The following is an 18,767-nucleotide window of genomic DNA, read 5'->3' as shown; positions in this document are numbered from 1 at the left end:
ACAAAATGGCGACTCCACTAGGGAACGAATAGTTTGTTTTGTTTGTTTATTGTTTTCTTTATAAACTACAGACGGAGCCTAAAGTTAGCCAGCTAGCCTTCGAAACGCCTTTGCTATGCAATTGCGAAGTAGATAAATGCTGCTTCAGTCAATCTCCAGGTTGGTTTATGAATTGAACATCTGACTTACAAAGCATCCTAAGTGCCCTTGTGGTAGCTCAGAACCTCATCAGATCTTACCCTTATGCTTTCTTTTTACTGCCCATCATTACTCAGCCTAAATCACTGAACTTAGCTGCAAATTTTGAGCAAAAACCAAGCTCAGTTTTTCTCACTAGTCTATCGCACTGTCTGTGACTGAGCAACCAGGATGCGTCGCACCTCCCATGTGTTGTAAGTGAGATGCATCCCTGTTTCCCCATGTTGAAGGTGCGATGATTGAGTGATACTGCTTTATTTTCTAAAAGTTGGTTTGTTTCTCCTTGTTTTCAACTTTATTCACTAGTTTTGTTGTTCATGATCAGTACCTTCTTGCTATAACCTTCTTCCTTCACTTTATTTCAGCCTCCATCAGTTAGGAATTGTAAATGTTTTTGTGTATTTGTCAATCATTTACAGTCATCCTTTGTTGAAAGTAGCCTAGTCGAACTGTCGTTTTTGATGCAAGTGTCGTAATTTTCATTCTGAATCAAAAGAAGAGTGTCATAAAGTCTTCCTCTTCTAGATAGTTGATTGTACTTCTATCATTGTACTCGATTTGAAATTATTAGTATTTGAAGTGTCAAAAATAGTTTTCATTTCGAAATCGAAAAGTGTTATCTTATTCTTCCTTTCATTTTGAAAAGAAAATTGTTAGTACTATCGCTTTGAAATAAAATAGTTCAAATCTGTACTTAGCTTTCTTTTTGGCATTCACACATTAAGGAAGCGGAAAACAAATACATGCATGTGCATATGCACTTTGACTACATGCGAAATTTGATTTAGGAAAGTGCATTTAGTGTGTGCTCTATGCTCTCTGCTGAAAGAAAATCATAATCTTCTTTCCTTTGTAGCAAGGATTTTCATTGCTAAAAGAACATAAACAATTGTTTATCATTTTAGATTGCATATTTAGTAATTTCACATCTTCATCACGCGGTGAACCTTGAATGACAAACTTCTAAGCAAGATCAACTCTAAAATAAACCTCAATGAACATAAAAACGCTTTGGGACCTAACGCAACACATCTATAAGTCTAGGCTAGAGATGTGTTCCAGCGTCGTAAAACCTGGTAACTATCGTTTTCATCGAAGGTTGGGTGATTCCTTCTCTTTGATATGACAAGTGCCAGTACGGACTTGTGCTCCTCGTACCATCAAGTATATATTGGGAGACCACAATAGGCTGATATCCTTTATCCTTAGGAAGCCATGTCTATTGCCCTATCGGTCGTAATGCACTAAACACAGCATTCAGGAAGATTGACTGCGATACATAAGTCCTTGGTAATTTCTCTATCATTTATCACCAAGGTGTATTTTGTAGTTTTACGATCGGTTTGGTAAACCCTCTGTCTAGACTTCCAGATTAGTCACTTTCATTCCTTTTCGACTCCTTAAAAGAAAAGGTCCATCTGAGCTCAAAATTGAAAAAGAAAGTTGCATCCTGCGGATCTTGAGAGAATGGTCTCCCCGTTTTCACCATTTGGTGTCATCAACCTCTGAAAATTAGATTGACAGCACACCATCAACTAGTGAAAATGAAGTCAATAGACAGAAATGAAAAGTCAGAGTTCCTTATAGGTTATGTGAAGGTGATCATACTCTTCACCGTTTTCCTTTTCTGGACGAAGCCAAAAGCATTTTGGATAACTGTCCTGCTTCACCACAGCAACTTCCACCAGGATACAAGAAACTCTTCCCAAGTCCTTCAGTAGTTGAAAACCCAATTTACATAACTCAATTGTCGATCGAATCACCTATCATTGAAAGTGAACCTTCTGAGTCCATACCGGACCAAAGTCAGCTAGTCGAGATGGCAGTCGACCCGGTCTTGCCTTCAGAAAATCCACCTTCAGATAATATAGTTTCCAAGGAGAATGAGAACGACACCGTTCAAATTATTTTTGTCGATACAGAGTCTAATGAACTCGGAGGCAATCCACCCATTCCTTCACAACAGGAAGAGACCCCCCCAGTTCATGAAACTTATCTGGACATTTATCCAGTACCTCCTCCGAGCAGTCTAGTCATTTACTTTTATTGGAATCAACTAGCAAAAAATCGCCTTCCATCTAATGTACCATTCTGAATCATATTACAAGTTTACAAAATGATCGTGTCTGGCACTATCATAGATGAAGGGGCTTCAATGAGTATCCTTTCCTCAACTGCTTGGAAAGCACTTGGTTTGCCATTGCTTTTGCCTAAAAAACAAATTTTTTCAGGCTTTAACAAAGGAACAAGTCGGCTATTAGGGATCCTTCCAAAGTTAGCGATAACTTTGAGAAGGAAAACCATTCATTTGAATGTGATGGTAGACCAAGGTCCACTAGATTACAATCTACTCCTTGGATGTGATTATATATATAGCATGGAAGCCATTATTTCCACATTCTTTCGAGTGATGTGTTTTCCACATGAAGGCAGACTGGTGCAACTTGTCGACCAGCTTTCATTTCCTGGTTCAAACATAGCTATAAATGAACCATCATCCCTAAATGTTCTCTTCGCATCAGCAATGTCTCTTCAACCTTCATTCCATCTGCCTAATTATAGTGAGTAGTCCAGTGAGTGTGATGAAGATTAGGGGGCATGCACCCTAGTCTTCTTCAATAGGCGAACCTAGAGGAAAAGAGAGATTTTCTTGAAAGGTTATAACACTTGGACCAAAAAACATTCCCGTATAGGTTATGTAATCAGTCTGACACAATTATTTCCTTTGTACGATTGTGAATGGAATATCACAACATTCACCTTCATACGTTATGTGATTGGAAGCTCACAACAATCACCTTCGTCTATTTCAATGGACAAAGCAAAGGAAGAGTTTTTGTTTGCTAACAAAAACAATCCTGCCTAACCGCAGGAACTTCCATTTGGTAACCTCGAAACTCTCCTTTTACTGAAAGACCTGGCAGCATGTAAACCTTCGCATGCAAGTGAAAAGCGACATTTGATTTTCTTAGTTTGTAGGTTCTCAACCCTTTAACCTCGTAGTTCGGTCATTTCTAGCTTGCATAAAAAGGTCATGAGCACATGTTATAGTCATGTTCAAGCTCGTTAAAAAATAAATCTACCAAGAGATATTATCAAAAGACTGGTTATAGCAATGTTCCTATAAGGTTCAAGCTCATTAAACAATCAACCTGCACTGAGCACATGTTGGCACAAGGTTCAAGATCATTAAAAAATAAACCCACCTTTGGTAAATAACCTTTGTGATCACTTTGCTATCAGCCCTTTTGAACTTTGGTTGTGTTCCTTTCGTCACCTCCATTCATTTGGCCGACCATACGCTTCCACTTAATTGTTTACCCTTTTGAGGAACATCTATGACGAGTGATTCTGATTGCCACCCTCTTCACACTGCCATGTTTTGAGAAGTTCCAAACTTACCTGGAACCAGCTGCTACCCAGAAATACCACTCATTCCTAAAAAATGCGTGTCTTTTAAACTCTTTTTAGACTCGTTAAATATAAAAATATTGTCAAGCTATTGGCCTTTCCAGCTCGTTAAAGTAAGAGGAACGCCATCCCTCTCATATATTTTAATCTTTTTGGACTTGAGGGATTATTAAACAAAAAGATCGAGCGCTTGTCTTTGTCGGCTCGTTAAAACTATCGAAAAGTCATCCCTTTTGTATTATTTTACACTTTTTCAGACTTAAGGGATTATGCCATGAAAAAGGACTATTGGAGTCTCCTTTTCGTCCCTTTTCAAACTCTCTAAACATGAAAAGGATCGAGTTATCTTTGTCATTAAACTCGTTAAAACAATAGCGACAAACTTGTCCACCCAGATAAGAACGAGTCTCACTGACGCTAGGCTTGCTAAACACAAAGCGACAGGTTTTCCCGAAGGGAAAATTATAGACCAAGAATATGTTATCCTCCTCAAGCTTGTCAAAAATAAAGAGGTACTGGTAAGCAATGACTGGGGAAAATGGGAGAAAACTTGAAGAACTTTATTGGTAGCAGGTCGCTCTTGAACATGACACTTTCACTCCATCACCGTGATTGAGTTGGGTTGGATTTTTTCGTTCACCATCACCATTGGTCTGTCGTACCATCCATGGGGTTAATGCTACCAGTCCATATCAATGTCACCAATATGTTCAAGAGAAGTCATTCAGAGAATTCACCATCTAGCAAATGCCTCATCCACTGCATTACATCCATGCTTCATTTTTCATGACCGCCATTCCTGAACCTTATATCATCATATCGTTTTCACCTCCACAAAAATCATTTGCTCCGTTTTGCGTCGTAGATGTGGGATACATCAAAGCCCTCCTACGACATGTGACTTCTTGTCGACATCAACTCATTATCGAAGAAGTTGACTTATAAACAACCCTTTCAGTACTTTGAAGCTTGCATGCCTCAATGGCAAGTTTCTCACTTCCGGTGATAGGTTTACATCAATGACCTTTGACTGAAATACTTTGCGTGGTGTTCAACATTGGCTCGTATATTCACACCACGTGAATTTTACTGTAGTACCTTGAGGGTCATCATCATTATGGGTGACTCCTCTCGCGTTTGTTTATAGCTTACATCATTGGCTGGTAATCAGGCGATGTCTTTCCATGTTAGACTTCAGAACATCTTTTCACATGGATCGACTTGTACATCAGACGAAGATTAGATGAGTTTTGAAGACCCCGGATCTAGTTTCATCCATCTGGGCTGTGATATATTCAGGAAAATAAAGACATCAAGTGTACACATAAGCTGCATAGATAGTCATCTAACAGAGAAGATGACTCTTCATGCAAAGAATCACCAGTCTGCAACAACAGACGATTGTCTATCTTATGTACATGAAAATGAATTTATAAAGCTGAGCATAGGAATGCCCGCCTTACCTAGATCATGAAAATAATATGATGATGATGTATTGTATTGTATCTTATACAGGTCACCTGCTAGTATGAATACGTCAGATCCTCATGAATAAAGCATTTCACCCGACATCAAAAGATTTACGACCTCATGCTTTAGGGGGCAGCTATTATAGACATATTTGGGAACTGCAACCCCAAACTCATATGTACATAAACTAATGGATCCTTAAGTCCCTAAAAGTGTTGCTTCATACCCTAAAGGATCATGGTCAACTGATTACATCATTTCCCAGAAGTTCCACCTGAAAAACTACTCAAAACTAGCCAAAACTAGACCATACAGACTACTCCATGGGAAAAGTGTGATGCATACTGACTGCCTAACTGGCCAGGTGTGATGCATACTAAAATGACCTTCTGTGGGGTGCGATGAGTGAGAATAGACAAATGGCAGAGATAGTTTGCAAGGTGGATGATCATGGAATCTTCCAGAAACTTCTCCTGTGACACTTGCCTCTTTGAATTCGCCCAGGGATGAGTAAGAGATCATTGAAATTTCCAAGTGGAACCAGGAACTATTAGTGGAATGACACTAATCAAAAACCCAGAGATGACTCACACCCTTGCAAGACATATATAAGTGGATCCCTAATTTGAGAAATCTAGAGGCTGGAATTTTGTATTTTGTAAGGAAGTGTTGTTGGTTTGTTGGTGAGAAGAGACATTGCATTGTTGGGTGATTTTCTTATTCATGAGGTGAAGAGGGCTTCTACAGCTGGGAGGATGATGCTGGATCATACAACTGGGTTGTAATCCTCTCTTACAGCACTATTAATAAATTTCTTTGAGTTTTCCTCCATATAATCTTGTATTTGTGAATCTTATTGTTTATGAATGCAATTGTATGGTCAATTTGTTTCTGATTCCGCATTTTTTATGATGTTTTAGATAGAGATGCTTTGATAGTTTGTTGTTACTTTGACTCTACAGGTACTCTTTGAAGTGGGAAAAGTAGGAGAGGAGTGGCAAATTCTATCAAGGAGAAATCAAGCTAGGATCAAAGCGAAAGATACAGGTTGGTACTCTTTTCTTCTCTTCCATCTATCACACTTAAAGGAACTCTTGAAAAGCTTTCATTGTTTGTTTCTAAGATAGCTACGTGTCTTAGTGGGACTAGCAGTTTGAATCGACACTATTTTTCCCTGAAACAAAATGTCATAATGTTTAATCTATAATGCAAACTAAACCTAAAATAGAAGAGGAAGATGTAATTAAATAACTTTCAAACATTACAATTTTTTTGAAGTATTATAACCCTCAAGGCACCTAAGTTAAGAGAAAATAAATGTATTTTCACTTCTTCTTTTTTTTAATTCTAAGTTGACCTTTAATATGTCTCAACTATGGACATGCCTATATTTTTTTAATGGTGACCAAATGTATTTTATGTTAACATATTGTGACACAAAGAGAATCAAGTAGTGACCCAAACAATACTTATGATTATGTTTCTATTGTCATCCTTATAATTTTATTAATATATTTGGTTATAATATTACATGCCAAAATACCATCCAAGTTAACATCTATGTTAGCATTTCTAAAAAGACTTGTAAACTATTTTGGATATCTCAATGGTTGTCTCACCAAAATATATCTACAACAACAATGGCTTTAGTGAGACCATCCTCAATTAAACAACTTTTATTTCTTATTTTTTAATGATTAATATAAAAATTAAACACACAAACTTCAAGATTTAACTACTATGACATAAACAAAACTATAATAGCAAAAACACACAAATTGAAACATAAAATTTACAATGGAAACCTCATACAAGAAACTAGGAAGAAATGAAAGAATATGTCTTTGTATTCTTATATTATGGATATTAAAATACAAATTGAAAGGAACCCCAAGATTTCCATGTAAGTACGAGACACTATGGTCATCATTAATCCTACAAAATATATTTTTTCTATCTTATTTCTTAGAATATAGTCCATGCTCCTACTCATATTATGGAATAACACAAGTCTAAATAGCATCAACCGATGTCCCTTATATGATTAGGCTTTTCATAGTTCAAATTAAGGTTAGGTTTAGGGTTTAGAAACCCTCTTAGGATCTTAGCAATAATTATAAAAGTATATAATAGATTTTGATAGGTTAGTACTAGCTCGATATCTTTGAACTATGGTAAGTTGACAAGGTTTCCACCTAGATGTACAAGGAATAACTAGACCATTACTTTGCAAATTGCACCAAATTTTCATATGGATTCCATTTTGATGGAAAATAACCACTATTGGAAATTTATTGACACATAGAATGTAGTAGATATTCCCAAGGCCCAAGTAATCTACATTAGATAATTTTGACTAAAATTCCATACTTTGATGTAGGAATTTTGGCTACATCAAAGAATTTTGACACATGATACTAAAATTCCACTTATTTTAACCCCAAATAATGATTTATTATTATAATTCATTAGTTTAGTTTTTATTATCTTATATAACTTAATACTTTAGGCCCAAATTCAATTTTCCTAATTCTTGGGCATCAATAATGTCATATAATAAATTTTCAGACCCATTCTGTGTAATCCCTCCACATTTTGAGAGGCTCTTGGTCTCCAAAATATTTTGTTTATTTGAGATGACGAAACATTTCCCCAACTTTCTATTTGGAGTACAATATTTGACCTTAGCTAGTAGATGACCCTTTAATCCCACTTGTAATATTTCTTATTGACCCCTTCTATTCATTTTGAACTTCCTCTAGAGAACTGCATTCTTAGGTTATTCTAACTATGCATGTGGTAACCTTTATTCTATCGAGGGTAACATTTGGCCCTATTCATCCTCATCGAGAATTGATGACATATGGATATTTAGGTTCTATACATTTAATACTAAGTAAATTCTCATATAAAGTGGAAGAATTATTTAATGGTTTCCTGCCTTCTCCAATATTTTGAAAATTTAATGTCTTAAGGATTTGATTTTCTTCCTTGCTGCTTGTCAATTTCCCCTACTAAGGTGCATCCAAACTCTACCTCCTAATTGGAAGGTATTTTTAACCTTGTGTTGATAATTTCTAGCATTGTAATTTTCTTGATATTTATTTAGTTTCTCTTGAACTTATAAATGTATCTTCCTTATGTTATTTAAGCAAATTTTTACCTTTAATGCACCACTCAAGGTTTCTACCCCTACTCCAAGTTTCCAATATATAATATCAATTTGTTATTTGGTGGAAATAATAAAAAATATATTTCAAGATATGTATAAATTCACCTTTCTTAAACTTCGGTACAATAGAGGAGAGGTGAAAGGAATAACATCTTGTTGGAAGAATGGCTGGTCAAAAATAGAATGCCTCGCTTAAAATTTAACTAAATATGGATGCATGTGGTTTTATCTTTGAAAAGATCCTAATTGTTTCATTGAAATATAAGTGATGGGTCCACATATTAGTTATACTAGAGGTCCATCAATAACACTTTTCTTTCCTTTTCATCCAAATTACGCATAACTTTACCTTGTTTGATATATGATATGGTTGTTTTGTAGGATAATATTGAATTGAGTAGTGTTTTTGATTGATGAGGTCATGTGCATGATTTCACTTGATTTTTGGTGCGAGTAATATATTGACATGAATATGTGATAGGGAAGAATTATGGTCAATAAACATTAGAAATAAAGATTATTTCTCCCTCTGAAGTTGGAAATCAGTCCAATGCAACCCTCATTCACTCAAATGCTTCAACCAACTAGAAGACTGAATCTGCTAAAGAGGAGTTAATACTAGAAAAAAAGTCCTATGATTTTAGGATTGAAAGGGAAAACCATTCCACAAATCAAGGGGGATAGTACCCAAATTCTATGTATAAATATGGTTTGAAGGCCCATCGTCACATGGTTCAAGACTTTTCGTAATTTTTTTGTAGCTTTCTAGAGCTCCCAAGCTATCTATATTTATATTAAATAATGTACTATGCTTTTTCTATTAATTTAGTGAAAAATGTTTCTTGTCTATTGGATAAGTGCTTGATCTTTTTAGATTCCAAGAACCTTAGGTAGGCACCACCCAAGGGTACTATTTATAGGAAAAATGTTACACTTGTTGGAATGCCATCAACAACAGGAGGAAACTTGATCATGAGTCCGAACTAGACTCAGTTTTGTTTAGTGTAGTAACCTTTGATCAATATGTGGGTGTAATTGCCACTAGAGGATAAGGAATCGCTTTCTTATTTGATTTTCTAGTTAAATGATATACCTACTGCTAGCAGTGTTTTTGTTATTTTAATTTTATTCTTACATCGGTTCATAGAGGATTTGGGAGATTTATTATTAAACCAAATAAGATTGTGATAGCATTAATCTAATTCTTCACTTAAATATAAGTTGAGAATAAGATGATTGTGGACTTGTCAAAATATCGACCTATTATACAATCATAAAAAATAAAATTTATTGATAGTTGAATTTTATAAGAGCCCCAACAGTGATGTAAATATATGCTAATGTTCAAGAATCAAGCAATTTAATACACAAAATTTACCAAATTAGGAAGATACACATATCTCCTTGATAAGTGAATGGAATTAATTAACAAAATGAGGCCTTCATTAACAAAATATTGCAAAATAGAGCCTTCTAAAGAGGCGTTCATTCTTTACAATCCTCTCCCCTTTCCCCTCTTTTTTCTCTCTTCTATTCTGAAGGAACTTCTTATATATATATATATATATATATATATATATATATATATATATATATATATATAGTGTGGTTACAAAATGGCCCTTGGCTAATAATTCCTTACTAGATGTTGTGAAGACATTATGACTTATCCAGCGAAGCTTGTTGTTGGTGCATCTTCTGGGCAGTGTGTATGCCTAGAATTTCGGAGATCCTAGGGTCTTCTATCTTTTCTAATTGTCACCTTGTCTTTAATGTTTGATCTGGAAGTTTCTATATTTCATTCTTCATCCTGACAGTGTAGCAGTGGAGTTGCCTTGCCTCCCTGGCATGTATGATAATGAGTTTTTCAATCAATTCCTTTTCCATTACTTGGATTTTCTCGATCTTAGGGACTATCGTGGCTTGGACTTTAGATATCTCATGTAGTATTGGTCTAGTGTAGGTGTAGCTTGATAGGACTTCCAAAGTCCTAAATTCCCATTCTTCTAACACATCGGTGACCGCATCCCACAATTTTTTAGTCAACTCAGTGTCTCTCACTTTTGTCATTTTATTTTCCTCATATTCTAATTTCCAGACATTACTTAGTGACTAATCCTTCCTTTTTTTCTCCTTACTTAATTTGGGAAAAAAATTAAGAGCGTCGACTTGCTCCTTTTTATAATCCATTATTTGATTGAGAGTTGTGTTGACTCTCTCATAGGCCTGAGATTTATTGTCCATTTTGTGGATTCCTAGTTCGGGATATGTGAAGACATCCTAAACTTGTTTCAATTTCTGCATGAAGGAAATATGCCACCTATGGAAGTTATTATTGACTCTAATTTCTTGGGATTTCAGTATTTAAGGGTCAATCTGAGTTTTCTATGCTTCTTTTATCCTTGCATTGATTTCCTGTATGTGGTTTTCATTTAGTTTCCTTAGCTCATTAAGATGAGCTTCCATGAGTTGTATTGTTTTTTTTTCAAACTGAGCTTTGAAGGATGTCGATAAATTTATGCATTGTGTCTCCCCTTCCTACTTCTCGACATTCGAAAGTTTTCTTTGATCCTTAAATTGTTGTTGCAATGACTTTACCAATTGATTTAATTTCTCCACATCTAAGGATAAACTTTGGGTGGTAATCTTATTAGTTTTTTCCAAGGATCCTAGGACTGAGGTTGTATCTACGACGACTTATTGGTATCTTTGCCAATAATACTCCAAATAATTCTCTACTTTGATATTTATAAGACAATGACTTCCTCTCCATTGGTCCCAATATTTCACCTCTTTGAGATGTTACAGATAAGCACCCTCCCTTAGTTACTGTAATATTAATTTCCCAATTCAATGAATTCATCATCAATGTCCCTGAGGTGATCTGGGGGAGGGGTTGCACCTACCTGGATATTAATTAGAGAGACATGGGAGATTGAACACTATGAAATGATAAGCCCTTGTATTAGAGTAATTATCAAGATACAAAACCTTGAGACTTCTTATTGTTGGGAAGATTTCGGGGAATGTTGTTTCTCCTTCCGCTTACTCAATCGTTGAGGTTCTACCCTAGGCCATGTTTTTTTGTTGGTCTCATCTCTTCCTCAAGTCTTTTATTCTTGAGGGTTCTAGATTTGAGCTTCTCTTCTTCATTTTTAGCTTCTTAGAGTGCTTCTATCTCAAAAAGACATCGCTCCTTTTGTTTTTCTCTTTAATATGCTTCTCAAAATTACATGTGTGGTAGGTTTTCCTATCTTCCCAGTTGCATTCGTATATCTTCTTCCTCATACTTAAGGAAATCATAAAATATTGAGTCATAAAGGTCGAATTAATGTTCATACGAATAGGTGAGTTTCACCAACTTATGGTGCTCTTTTACTATGCTATTGGAATCATGATTTCTAAAGACTCTTGTGAGGAGCTTTAGTTATTTGATGTTGTTGGCTTCTTTAATGGTCTGTGAAAATTTTGGTAGGGCATAGTGACCTATTCTTAGAGGAAAACATGGCCAATATTATTAGTTAAGGCTAACACCATCCAGACTCCTAAAGTTTGATATGTGATCTCTTGAATCATAATCCTACAAGGGAAAAATTGAGGCATCAAATGTGGGGGCATTAAGCATACAAATGTATCAATATATGTGTAATGTTCCTCATAGTACCAATTTCCAATTACCCTTATGGTTCCTCAGTTCTTCAGATATCCTAGGTGTTAGGAAACTAAAGAGGATCTAATGATTTTGGGCCAAAAACTAATCACAAATCTCATTTAATAGCTTGTGGTATTGATCTTCCCATGACTCTTGACAATAAATATGAATAGGGGGGAGTGTTGGAGTCCATTTCAAATTCATTCCCATGAACTTGTTTGAAGGGAATAAAGCATCTATTAAATATGTCGACATGTAAATGAGTCGCTTTGATTCATTGGGATTTCCTTGACCTTTAAAAGAGCCTTCAACGAATTGTTGGATAAAATATTTAACTAGTTGAATATGAATACTTTAGAGGCAATTTTTTGTTTCCAACAAAATCCATTCACTCTTTAAGTGAAAAGCATTAAACTCACCATATATTCTATTGATCATCATTATAAGGTGGGAGAAGGGATCTCATAGATACTATGTGGGGTATTATTTAGTATCATGTTATTTGAATGCATTTGTGTCCTATTAGCAAACCTTTATGACTTGGATAAAATTAGAGTGGGCTATAAATAAATTATCAAGAAATTTCTTGTTTATCTTGACCTTAGATGGCTAGAAATGATACATTTCATGGAAAACATCAACCTTTAAAGAGGCTACAATTTCACCTTACATGTTAAAAATGCCTTCTTGCTTTAGATGGGTCTATGACACTGCCCATCTAGGGATGTCATTATATGGCATCACAGGCCGCCTGGTAGCAATTAGATAAATCTTAGACTTTCTAAGGTAGAAAATTGTGGTGTATTCCTCACTCTATTCATCGTGCTAGGAATTGGCATATATCTAATAAATTGTGCCCCAAACTATATGGTTTGTGTTCTCATCGAAGGCTCCAGTATCTCCATAGAATATTTTGCTAGCATGCAGGTCAAGCACTATGGGCTTTGCAATGTTAAGTTTCTACCCCTTTCCCTTGCGTGTTTTAGACATTCTTTCAATTAGATATTTTCATAACTTTCATGTAAAAACCATTATAATCTCTAGGATATAAAATTCATGAAAAGAAATATAATTCAATTGTAATAAATTACTCATAACGAAATTGAATTGGACAAAACAAAGTTGGTAAGTAATGGGTGCAAGTTTTAATGCGAGGAGATAAAATTGAACCGAGGGATGTTAAAATTACATAGAACTGCAAGAGCGAAGGGTAAGGCTAAATCAACTAATTTAATAAAAACCCAATGGCGTAACAATTACATAAGGATTTTAATGTTCTCCCAGGTGGCATTAATGCCAACGTGAATGTGTTGGGGTAATCGAGGATAGCTAGTAATATGTTGTAGTTCATCCATTGATGCCACTAGAGAAATTCGTTTCATGAAAGTAAAAATCAATTTGTAATGCATGAGGGGATTGGAAAATCTAATTTGGGAGAATACTAACATTAATGTTGTAAAGTTGCACCCATAACCATTAGACTAACGTTGACGGGTTAGATAATGGAAGGATCCTTTTGGCAGAGGTAGAATAGGCTCGTTGAGGATATTTTAAAGGAAAGATTCTAATGTGGGCCTACCACTCCCAAATAGAGGCAAGAATCATAGCCAAATATAGTTTAGCAAGATAACAATACTTTCTAGTTTCAATGCTTTTCCCATGTAGATTCAGTACTCGAATGTCAAGAGAAATCAATATATATTGAAATTACTGAAAGGAATTTCCTCTAATTTCCAATATCTGGTACAAGGAATGTGCATGGGAAGAATTTTCTCTAATTTTCATTGTAGCATCGACATTAGAGGATCGATTAAAAAATAAAACTAGTCATAGCCATGACCCTTTAAACTCCCGACCTTTGATCCTTATTACGAGGTATTTTGGTAAACTCAGAGAGAGTGTGTTATACATTGTCATGTCATTAATGTCAATGGGATTTCTGAGACAAAGTACATTAGGGGAATTTTGAGGATAAAATGGGCCTCCTAAGGAAATTATAAAATAATAGTGGAAATAATAAAATAAGATTAGATTGCATCATCAAATTTTAGAGGAAAAAAAACTCATATTTTCAACTTATCTCCTTATGGGTTTACTCAAATTTCAAGTGGAAACACAAATTGGATGCGTAATTTGATTCCTCATCCAAGGAGTACCCATGTTGCATACTTTCGATGGATCCTACTACATGAAAAATGAGAAATATATGAAAAACGTGATTGTAATTACGTTTTTCATGTATTTCTCATTTTTCATACCAATGTCCATCAAAAGCATGCGTCATGGGTACTCTTTGGATGTGGAATGAAATTTTTCATCCAACGAGTACTCCTACTTGAAATTTGAGTAAAAACTTAGGGAGATAAGTTGAAAACACGAGTTTAAAAAGTAGTTTTATTGTTTTATTATTTTTTAATCTTTTCACTTTTTTACTCCAAAAATGGTTAATCATCCCCCATGGTTGACATCATCATCTTGAATCCTATTGGTTCTTATAAAGTTTATTTGGTTGTACATTTTTCTTAGGAGGCCCATTTTAGACCTTAAAATTCCCCTAATGAATTATCACTCGTGATGCCTGAGGAAGCGAGAAAATACACTCTGTTAAGCAGTATGAAAATTTGATATCATGAGGCCAAACTAAAGGGAGTTTGAAGTTTATTAATATTTTGACAAGGATATTATGCTCTAATGATCCTACAAATTCCATGGTTGTGTAGGTCACGTTGAGACCATTCCAATAGTATATCCTTCTCTGAAAAAATCCTCCCAAATGATAATTTATGGATAATTGAAGTTTAGTTTTAATTCATGGGTCAAAACTTCAAGGAAAAACCCCCAAATGTCAAATTTGTTAAATTGTGTGCACGCATTGGGCGGATCCATGGTTAAAAGATATAGTCAACGACGGATGGTGAGCGAACTTGCATGTTGGTAACATAGTTAGCAAGGGAACACCTTTCAATTAATCCAACAATGATCATAAAATATAAATGGTAGAATGAGTTCAAAGGTGAGCAACACATGACTAAACCCGCCGGTCCAATTGACTATTGACACATGGAAACATTCATTAGAGAATAGGTGGCGCAATATCATAATTCCACTTGAAAAGTTTTGATAGGTCAGATATGATGATGACAAAGTCATCTTATATGCCACATGGCATTACATGAATGGAATACATGGCAACAACATGGAATGCCACATTATCTGATGATGTCAGCCAAGTGATATGGAGCAAGTAGAGGCCACCACATGGTGGGATTATTTGGCATACTTTGATTATTGAAAGGGAAAAAAAAAAGTGACACATGGAAACCCTTATGGGATGCTATGTGACTCCATGGCATCATGATGATGTCATTAAGAAAACAACCAATGAACCTAGGGTTCCTATCATGTGGGCACAATCATATGGTCGATTGGAATCCAATTTTGTGGTGCATCATCCAGTTCTATGGTCAGCCCTATTATCATCCAAGAAGTATATATAATAATTCTATCTAGACATATCATTCATGAAATAAGAGCTCAATCAAGTGGTTGAATCTGAAGGAAGATCGAGCTTTGGTTATTCTAGTTACAGATTTAATCATTTGAACTTGCATTTTTCTAGTTACATCTCGTGGTGCTTGTGTTATTCCGATTACATCTTCTAGTTATTGTTCTAGTTATATTTGCACTGGAAGTTGATTGTAACATGTTTTCATTCTAGTTTATTATATGGTTTTAATCTCATACGTCTGAAGGTATTATTGCAATGGATTTTGGATTATGGTCTAGTTTTGTTATCATTATATCCCATTAACAAAAGGAATTGTACTCAGACTCTGATTAACAAACTAGTCAAGGTCCCATACATAATAGAGGATGCCATCCAACAATATATATATATATATATATATATATATATATATATATTAACTTGTTGTTCTTGAAGCATATTTAGCACAGGTCATATAAATGGTGGAAGTAAAGTCTTGAGGTAGCTTTGGTTGAGATTATCATTTCAGATTTCTCAATTCGATGGCATGATATTGAGTTGAGTAGGAACATCGAAAGTGTTGATGGTTGATGTGGCATCTAAATTGTCATGAATTGTGAACACATAGGTTGCATGATGGAAAATACACATACTTAGGTTTTTTACAATGAGGGATCCCATTGAAAGGGTTAGCCAATGATAGTCCACCATATTCACATATTGCGAGCCCACATCACACTACCTATGAAGTACATTACAAGGTGGATGAATGTGAAGATTGCAATGTGGACAAGGACTGTCCACATGGAAGGTACATGTTATTGGCTCTTTTCAAGTCACTCTTTCGTAACAAAAGGATGTGAGAAAAATCATAGAAAGAAACATCTAATGGCACAATTGGTAGTGAATATGTATTGGACACTCGAGGCCATAGGTTAGAGTCTGCAGTAATAATGAGGTCAAATTTGTGTTTATTTTAAATCTTTGGCTCACAGGTTCATTAATTTGAATAATTAAAGAAGTCAATGACGTGATTTTTGTAGCACTAGTGCTAAAAAAGACTATTTTGTAGAAGGAAACCTGGAAAATGGATTTTTATAGAAGCTTTAATTTATTATATAGTTTCATATTATTTTTATGAGTTTTTGGGGTTGATATTGGTCCAAATTGGATTTCAGAAGAAATTGGCTAATTGAGGCCTAGAGAGGGATGTAACCAAGGGAATTTAAAGTCTTATTGACACTTATTTAATGGATTGAATATTTTTTGCATGTTTTAAAGGTCTATGAGAAAATTGCAATGGTTTTGGAAACATGTTGAAAACAAGTTCTGAGACGGGTATGTGTGACCAATTTAATCAATAATTTAAAGTAGAGTATGGGCAACAACATGACAACTTGTGGCAATGGAATATATGATCATTTTTGGTAAGGTTTTTTATAGTGATTACAGTGAAAATGATTATAGGCTATGATAATGATTGCAATGACAATCAATCTAGTTTGATGAAAATGAGATGAAATAGAGGTCCACAACAAGTTAAAAAAGGAGGTTGGAGCCTAGAGTAGGTTGGTTATTTATCATCATCAAGGTTGGTTCCTCAATCTGGTTGTAGCCTACAGTGAAAATCTCCATGCATTCTTTCGAGATTGACACCTTAATCAGGTTGTAGCCTACTGCAAGTGGAAAATTTCATATCTTGTGGGTGGTTTCCTCTAGCAGGTTTGAGCCTGAAAATATATCTAATGAATTGAAGCATATCAAGAAGAATAATTTTTGTTTTTCTCCCATATGGGTTTCCACGTAAAAATATTGTGTCTATTTAATGTGATGGCCTCTTGATTTACTGTTTATATGATGGTAGCCTCATGATGCATTGATATCTTTATTGATATAATGCAAGTGGTTATGATTGGTTTCTACATTTCTAATTGATGAAAATTGTAAATTGGTAAAATAGTTGGCACACTGATTCACCCTCCCTCTCATTGTACACTTGGGTTTAACAATTGGTATCAAAGTAGGTTCCTTTAGGAACAACTAGCTATTGGAAGGCAAAACAAGGAAGTTATGGCTAATGAAGGAAATAACAAGAAGTAGCTATCTCTGAAAAAAAAAAAAAAGGTTTCTCTCATGTGAGTATTGTCTGTGATCCCTAGAGAAACTCCTAAGTACACATGGATGGTAAAGAATCAGGTATTGCATTTTGTTTCAATTGCTGTAAAGAAGGTTATTATATGTCTCTATATCCATATCCTACAATAGATGATGAAGATGAAATTCCTCAGCTAATGAAGACCTTGGCTGAAAACGATCAGACTATAGCACAAAGTCTTGATAAGCTGTCTTTAAAGACAGAAAAGCAGATCCATGATGTAGCAGTTGCTCATGGATGAGATATTGTTAGAGTCAATAACAATCTAGATTTGATAAAAGGACAAGTAAAAACTGTTTCTTCAGATTTAGCTACTTTAAAGAAAAAGCCAAATACTGAAAGCTATAAATATGCAACTTTGTTTTCCATTCCAGTTACTACTGTTCCTTATTCTATTTCTCCTTCTGTGGAAAGTTTAATCAAAACTCCAAGTATTATAAACTTTCCTCCTCCCACTTCTTCTCATCCATACTCTTTATTTGCTAATCCAAGTTTCTTTACACCACTTCCAAATTCGGTCCCTAAAGACACTCTTGGTTCAAAGAAAGAAGAAGAAGATTCTAAAGAATTCAAAGGAAGTTTTTCAGAGTTCTTTGCTTCATTTAGTCATGATGAAGAAGAAGAAAAAACAGATGCAACAATTACCACTGTCAATAAAATAGATGATACGCCTAAATTTTAAGAACTAGAAAGCTGCATAAATAACTTCTCTCAGCAGGATAAAGAAAAATTTGGTATTTTAGAATTGAATCTTTCTGAAGAAATAGAGACTTCTGAAATTGACCGGCAAGTCCATGATACTACTTCTAGATCTAATTGGACTTCTACTTCGAACCCTGCTCTTGACCATCGTGATTTAATGAAATCAGAATATCATAAAGATTGGTCAGCAAGTTCCACTTATTCATGGAACATTGACAACTGTACTGAAGCCGAAGTCATGTCTGTTCTACATTCGATGCTTGTATGTTATCACACTTATCTTGCATATGACATTGGTCCAATAAATTCTACAAGAAGAATAATAGCTGGCTTTGAAGGTACATTAGACTCTTGGCTTAAAGCTGAGACATTAAAGTTGCCTACTTTTCTTTCACAATGGGAACAATCAGTCATTCTAAATGCAAATGGCACTACATACATGGACCCTGTCACTACTCTCCCTGTCAATAATATGATAGGTTGTTTAATTTATGGCATCACAGTTAATTTCATTGGATTT

The sequence above is a fragment of the Pinus tabuliformis genome, chromosome 4_2, assembly GCF_031772625.1.
Source record: "Pinus tabuliformis cultivar Carrire ecotype Pingquan chromosome 4_2, CPIR1, whole genome shotgun sequence".
Taxonomy (NCBI): domain Eukaryota; kingdom Viridiplantae; phylum Streptophyta; class Pinopsida; order Pinales; family Pinaceae; genus Pinus; species Pinus tabuliformis.
Note: the sequence above shows the minus strand (reverse complement) of the source record.